Below are 8,357 nucleotides of genomic sequence, written 5' to 3' on the forward strand. Positions count from 1 at the left end.
TATCTATCTATCTATCTATCTATCTATCTATCTATCTATCTATCTATCTATCTATCTATCTGTCTATCTATCTATCCTCCTATTCACCCATCCCACACTGGACTACAAGGTCTATTTGAATATAAGGTTGGCAGTTCATACTCACCAGCTGCTCCTCAGAAACTCTATACAAGGGTCACTATGAGTCGGAACCTACTTGCCAACATTTAACAGCAACAACATATATCCCACAAATAGATAAGAGTTTGAAAGAGGATATTTATACATAAGAATTTACCTTTCCTGTAAATACAGCTATGAATGTGGAGAAGCATGCAGCAGCCAAAAAGAAGAAAACTTCCTAGACATCATCAAATATCTTAAGGCAATGTGTTGCTGGGCCTGGGCGCTTAGGACCATATTCTCACTGGCATAACATAGTTCACAAAGGCAATGTTCTGCATTCTCCTTTGGTAAGTAGTATCTGGAATCTTGAAAGCTCATGAATAGCCGGCCATCTAAGGTACAGCTATTGGTTCTCCATGTTTGGAAGAAAGAAGATTGATAAGAACTGAAGATACTTGGAATCAATTAGTCCAATTCACTAATGGAACATGTGAACATCAGTCTACATGACTCTGGGACCCGAAGAAATAGGTGGTGCTAAGCTGCCACTATCAACTTCTCTGAAAGGGATTGCTTTAGAAGGTCTTGGATAGAGTGGGAGAAAATGTGAACAAAACTCTAAATTATTAAAAAAAGGAAAAAGACCGATTTTACTGGTTGGAAAGAGACTGGAGAAACCTGAGACTATCTACCTCTATCACCATTCAGGTCTGGAAAAGAACTCATCCTGTGGTCCAATTTTCAGCCAAGCAGTAGAGAGGTATGTTAGAAGGACAACAACACTAGTAAGGTGTGCGTACCATGGAATGGTGAATAAGTCAAAATCCAAAGGGCAACATTTTCCTAAGGACAACATTGAGAAGGGATGGGAAGGTGGGGGGAAGGCAGAAAGGAAGCACAGGGAGGAAGCGGGATAAAAAAACCTGTTACATGGAGGGGACTGTAATCATTGAGATGAAACAAAGTGTAGGATTTGTGGATTGTAAAACTGATGATCTTGTCTGTAAACCTTCACTCAATTCACACTAAGAAGTTAAAAAAGAACAGAAAGAAAGCAAAAGCGAATGAATTTGAAACCGCAGAAGCTTACTTAGAATGATTCTAACACCAAACCCAACCCACTGCTATCTAGTTACTTTTGCTTCATAGTGACTCTTTAGGGCAGAGTACACTGCAGCGCACGGGTGGTTTAGTGGTAGAATTCTTGCCCGTCATGCAGGAAGCCTGGGTTTGATTCCCGGACCATGCAGATCAAAATGTAGATTCCTGGTGTGGCATGTGGTTTAAGTGCTGGACTGCAAAGTCGGTTTGACTGCAAGGTCGGCAGTTCAAGCTCACCATATGCTCACCAGGGCTCCTTGGATTCAAACAAGTCCACTCTAAATGAAGCTATTTATCACTCTTTTCTAAAACCCAGATAGAACTGCCTCTCAGTGATTTAGTGTATTCTCAGTTGCTCCATACTAACTGAATAAGGATATCCAGAACCCTATCTAGGGTGACATACCTTCCCACTAGAACCCCAGTTGACTGTTTCAGACCCATTTCCTGCTTTCCATTTGTCCAGGACCTCTAACCCAGTTACAGACTATGGTTTGAGATTCCATTATTGCCCTCAAGACCCAGCAATTACGTTTTCAGGTATAGATTCTAGAGACCTTCGCATACTTGTATAAGGATGTCAGTGAGTCATTGTATACAGAAGCAGAACACAGGGGCCAACCTAGCTGCCCATCAGTAGGGGAATGGATAGCATGATAGTCACATGACATGACGGAACACATTCATTGGGAAGCTGGGCGAGAGGGCTGCTGCACAGTGGAACTTAGTCATAGGCAGTTGCCTCCGGGCTGGGTGTTTCTGCGCAGTGGATTACAGTCCCATGCTTGGAGGAAGGCTTCAGGAATCTCCTCATTAGGAAACTTAACTTCCTTAAAGATAAGATCCAAGATTCTGGTTCCAGAGTTTGCAGAACTCTGGGGGTAGAAACAAGCCTTGCAAATGTTTGCTGAGGTGAAATGAACTGAACTGAATGTCCAAGGAGGATATTGGATATTGGAAGGTGGAAGCAGGCAGTCATGGAGGGTGGGTCACTGTCCATCAGAAGGTATTTTTCTTTTGTCCTGGCCCCCCAGCTGGCCTGCTTTCCCCAGTCCCTACCAGCTTTCCTTGCAATTGGTTGTGGCCATGTGCTCAAGTGAGGATGGTGGGATGAGAGAGAAAGGATGGGTCCACGCGCTCCTTCATGTTCTTTCTCCTCTGGTTAGATGCACAGGCTCTGAGATGATGAGGCTCTGGGAGCTGGTAGAGCCACAATAGGGAAGGAGCCTGGATTCCCAAATGACTTCAGGGATGAAGGCTGCCCTCCTGACCAGGACACCTCTGCGAACAGTTATTTGAATAAGAAATAAACCTCTGCCATGCTAAGCCATGAAATGTTTGGGTCTATTTCTTGCAACAGTTTAGCATATATATATGCTAAACTTGATATTGTTTGCTAGAGATTCCTTCCCCCCCCCCTACACTTTATTGCTAATGGAGTGAAGTTTACAGAGCAGATCATCAGTTTTGCATTCAACAAACCGTTATACACTTCAGTTGTGATCCCCTCAATATAACATCAGTTACCCCACTGCCTCCCTGTGGTTCTTGTCTCAGTTTCTCCTTCTTTCCCAAACCTCTGAACTTTGTCCTTGGGTAAATTTTTGATCTTTTGATCTCAAATGGTTGGCCATTCAGTGATGTGTGTACCTCACTAGTATCGTCCCTCCTATATATACCAATCTATTGCTTGACTGAAAATTGAGCCATGGGGGTGAGTTCGGTTCTAGACCAAGGGCCTAGGGTCAGAGTCTTGGGGGTCTACTAGTCTCTATTTGATCAATAAGCCTGGTCTTTTTTATGATTTTGAATTTTGTTCCACGTTTTCTCCCACCTTCTCTCCTGGACCTTCTAATGTGATTCCTTTCAGAGAAGCTGGTAATAATAGCCTGGCTGTTGTTGTTGTTGTTGTTAAGTGCCGTCGAGTCGGTTCCGATCCATAGCTACCCTGAGCAGAGTTTCTCATCTAGTTTTTCTGGTCTCAGAGTCATGGAGACTGATTTTCCCGTGGTTCATTAGTCCCTAGGAGTGTCTTTAAATTGCTTTTTTCCTTCAGATAAGGAGAGACCAATTGTTGCACCTTAGATAATTGCTTCCCTAGACATTCCTGATAGGTCCTGCTGTCGGACTTCCTCCCGTAGCTGGGGGTGGGGGTGGGGATACAACCCTAAAGGAGAACGTGGTCAGAGAAGAGTGGGAAGTACCTTATAGACGATGCAGAATAATGGCCACTCCCATTAAAAAGGAAATAAAAAAGATTTTCACATCCAAATCCCTGAAACCTGTGAATATGTTACCTTTTGCAGCAAAAGAGACTTTGCAGGTGTGATTAAATTAAGAGTTTGTTGTTGTTAAATGCCATCGAGTTGCTTTGACCCACAGTGACCCTGTAAAGGGTTTCCGAGGAGCAGCTGGTGAGCTTGAACTGCCAGCCTTGCAGTTAAAATGACTTTGCAGTTCAAATGGCTTTGCAGTCTGGCACATTAACCCACAGCGCCACACCAGGACTCCAAATTAGGGGTTTAGTTGAGAAGATTATTTTAGCAGGCCCAATATAATCATAAGAGTCCTTTAAGAGGGAGGTGAGGTTAAGTGGGGCAGAGTCAGAAAAGGAGATGTGTTGATGGAAGCAGAGAGAGAGATTGGGTTGTTTGGTTATGTGCCGTGGAGTCGGTTCCAACTCATAGCGACCATGTATAGGGTTTCTGAGACTATAAAGCATTACAGGAGCAGACTGCAGGCTTTGAAGAGAAATGGTGGGGTCAGGAACCAAGGAATGCAAGAAGCCTCAAGCGAGCAAAAGCAAGGAGGCAGATTCTCTTTAGAATCTCCAGAAAGAACGCAGCCTTGCCAGCCCATTCTGTGCTTGCAATTTTGCTATAGGTTGAACTGTGTCCCTGATACTTGTGTATGTAACCCTATTTGAGAATGGGGTTTTCTTTATGAAACCGTATCAGTGTAGGGTGTGTTAGAAGCATGTCACTTTTGAGATAAGAAATGAGATTAGCCCCAGAAGCACACAAATGAAGACAGATTGATGTCATGTGAATATCTCCAAGAAACCAGGGATGAGAAACTGAAAGAGACATGGATGTCCCTCCACAGTGGACAGAGAAGAGAGCTCTCTCCTACAAATCATGGCTGGAGTTTGGAGTTCTAGCCTCCTAAGCTGAGATAAAAGTAATTTCTATTTGTTAAAGCCACTCACTTGTGTATTTCTGTTACAGCATCACCAAACAACTAAGATAGACCTCTAGAAATGTAAGCAAATAAATTTATGTTGTTTTAAATCACCAAGTTTGTCATTTGTTGCAGCAGCAATAGGAAACACGTTCACACACATATGGGAAAGCTCAACATAGCATCTACAAACTCCTCTTCAACCCAGCATGGAAGCCATGAGGTTTTTGGAAAGTGGGTGGGCCAGATGTACAGGATGACATCCCTGGACCACCGATTTTTGACAGGAATGAGTCCTTTGAAGTACTCAGTGAAGCACCCACTTCATATTGGGTATCCTGCTGACAAAGAAAGAGAGCAGAATGTGTGTGTTACATTCAATCAGCTGATTGTTGCTGTTAGCTGCTGTTGAGTCTGTTCCGAATCATAGTAACCCCATACACAACAGAATGAAACACTTCTAGGTCCTGTACCAACTTCACAATTGTTATGCTTTGTTGCTACCAATGAGCCAGTCCATCTTGTTGGGGGTCTTCTTTTTTCGCTGGCCCTCCACTTTACCAAGATGATGTCTTTATTCAGGGACTGGTCCCTGCTGATAATATGTCAGACATAAGAGAGATAAAATCTGGTCATCTTGGCTTCTAACGAACTTCTGGTTGTACTTCTTCCAAAACAGATGTGTTTGTTTTCTGGCAGTCTATGGTACTTGCCAATATTTTTCTCCAATACCATAGCTCAAATGCATCAGTTCTTATACAGTCTTCTTTATTCATTGTCCAACTTTCACATGCATATAAGGCTATTGAAAATACATGGCTTGGGTCAGGCATACCTTAGTCCTCAAACTGGTATCTTTGTCCATAAACACTTTAAAAGAGGTCTTGGGCAGCAGATTTCACTAATACAATACGTCATTTGATTTCTTGACTGCTGCTTCCGTAAGTGTTGAGGCCAACAACCTCAATCTTTTCTCCATTTATTATGATGTTATTTATTGGTCCAGTAGTGAGGATTTTTGTTTTCTGTACATCGAGGTGCAACCCATACTGAAGCCTTTGATCTTCATCAGTAAGTATTTTTAAGTCTTCTTCACTTTCAGCAAACAAGGTTGTATCATCAGCATATTGCAGGTTGTTAATGAGTCTTCTTCCAATCCTGATGCCATGTTCTTCTTCATATAATCCAGCTTCTTGGATTATTTGCTCAGCATACAGATTGAATAAGTATGGTTAAAGACTACAACCCTGGCACACATCTTTCATAATTTTAAACCATTCAGTATCCCCTCATTCTGTTCAAATGACTGCCTCTTTGTCTATGTACAGGTTCCTCACGAGCACAAAACTCATTCTCCGCAATGTTGTCCACAGCTTGTCATGATTCACACAGTCAAAAGTCTTTGTATAGTCAATAAAGTCCATGTAACCATCTTTCTGGTATTCTCTACTCTTAGCCAAGATCCATCTGATATCAGAAATGATAGCCCGTGTTCCACGCTCTCTTCTGAATCTGGCTTGAACCTCTGGCAGGTACCTGTCAATGTATTGTTGTAGCTATTTTAAATTTATCTTTAGGGAAATTTTTATATTGTATTTGTTATTTGGTGTTAATTATATTGTCTAATGATTTCCACATCCCATTGGGTCACTGTCTTTGGAATAGGCACAGATATGGATCTCTTCCAATCAGTTGGCCAGGTAGCTGTCTTCCAAATTTTTTGGCATAAATGAATGAGTGCCTCCAGTGCTGCATCAGTTTGTTGAAAGATTTCAATTTGTATTCCATCAATTCCTAGATCCTTGTTTTTTGACAATGCCTTCAACACACCTTGGGCTTTCTTCCTTCAGTACCATTGACTCTTGATAATATGGTACCTCTTGAAATGGGTGAACATTACCATCTCTTTTTGGTGAGCATCTTCTTTTGATGATTCTGCATTATATAATATTTTACCAAAAGAATCCTTTAATATTGCAATAAAGGCTTGAAGTTTTTCTCAGTTTCCTCAGCTTGACAAATTCTGAGCTTGTTCTTCCCTTTTGGTTTTCTAACTCCAGGTCTTTGCACATTTCATTATAATACTTGACTTTGTCTTCTTGAACTGCCTTTCGAAATTTTCTGTTCAGTTCTTTTACTTCCTCATTTCTTCCATTTACTTTAGCTTCTCTATGCTGGAGAGCAAGTTTCAGAGTCTCTTCTGAAATCTGTTTTAGTCTTTTTATTTTTTCTTGACTTCATAATGACCTTTTGTTTTCTTCCTGTATGATGTTCTTGATGTTTTCCCACAACTCCTCTGGTCTTTGGTCGTTAGTTAGTGTCAAATGCATCACATCTGTTCTTCAGATAATCTCTAAATTCAGGAGGGATATATTCAAGGTCCTATTTTTGCTCTCATGGGCTTGTTTCAGTTTTCTTCAGCTTCAACTTGAACTTGCATATGAGCAATCGATGGTCTGTGCCACAGCCTTCCCCTGGCCTTGTTTTGGCAGATGATATTGAGCTTTTTCACTGTCTCTTTCCACAGATATAGTCCATATGATTTCTGTGTATTCCATCTGGTGAGGTCCATGTCTATAGTCATCTTTTATGTTGTTTTACAAATGTAATTGCAGTGAAGAAGCCATTGGTCTTGCAGAACACTACCATGCGATCTTCAGCATCATTTCTATCACCGAGGCCATATTTTCCAACTAATGATCTTTCCTCTTTGTTTCCAACCTTTGCATTCTAATTGCCAGTGGTTATCAATGCATCTTGACTGTATGTTTGATCAGTTTCAGACTAAAGAAGTTGTTGTTGGTCATGGTGGTTGTGTGCAGCTGAGTTGGTTCTGACTCATAGCAACCCTGTCTGTATGAGGTGTCCAAGACGGTAAATCTTTCTGGAAGTAGAAAGTCTCACCTTTCTCTGAAGGAGCAACAGGTAGATTTGAACTTGTGACCTTGCAGTTAGCCAGCTGATAATCCACTATGCTACCAGGGCTCCTTTTCGTTGCTAGAATTCTTCAGTTTCATCATGACTGACTTTTGTGGTTGGTGTGTAAACTTGAATAATGTTAACTGGTCTGTGTTGTGGGAGAATGGATATCCTCCTGTCACAGACAGCGTTGTACTTCAAGACAGACCTTGATGTGTTCTTTCTGATGATGAATGTGATGCCATTCCTTTTCAAGTTGTCATTCCCAGCAGAGTAAACCATGAGATTGGCAGATTCAAAATAGCCAGTACCAGTCTATTTCAGCTCACTAATATCTAGAATATGAATGTCTATGCGTGCCTTTTCATTTTTGGCACTTTCCAATTTTCCTAGGTTCATACTTTGTATATTCTATGTTCAGATTATTAATGGATATTTACAGCTGTTTCTCTTTATTTTGAGTTGTGTCCCATTAGCAAATGAAGGCCCTGAAAGCTTTACTCCATTCGTGTCATCGCAGTGAACTCTATTTTGAGGAGGCAGCTCTTCCCCAGTCATATTTTGAGTGCCTTCCAAACTGAGGGGCTCATCTTCCAGCACTCTATCTGACAGTATTCTGGTGCTCCTCATCATGTTTCAATATTCAATATCCTGGTGCTATTTCACTGTGTTCCACTGTTATTCAGAAGGTATTGAGTGGCTAAACCTTCTGAAGTGGTCTGTTTCTCCTTCTTCCTAGTCTGTCTTCATCTGGAAGCTCAGCTGAAACCTGTCCACCATGGGTGACCCTGATGACACATAAAATACCAGTGGCATAACTTCCACATCACAGTAACACACAAGTCACCACAGTACGACAAAGTGACAGATGAGTGGTGGTGGTGGCCCTCGGATACTCTGGCAAGGACTCTGTGGTCAGCACTGTCCCTCCAATCCCTTTCTAGATGAGGACATGCAAGGTCACAGATTGGAAGTCATTTGGGCCTCATCTTCCTCTTCGGTAAAGTGAGTGTGTTGATTCTCTTCTGCTCTGCCTCACACTCACACTTTTC

The sequence above is a fragment of the Chrysochloris asiatica genome, unplaced genomic scaffold, assembly GCF_000296735.1.
Source record: "Chrysochloris asiatica unplaced genomic scaffold, ChrAsi1.0 scaffold00055, whole genome shotgun sequence".
In the NCBI taxonomy this organism is placed as follows: domain Eukaryota; kingdom Metazoa; phylum Chordata; class Mammalia; order Afrosoricida; family Chrysochloridae; genus Chrysochloris; species Chrysochloris asiatica.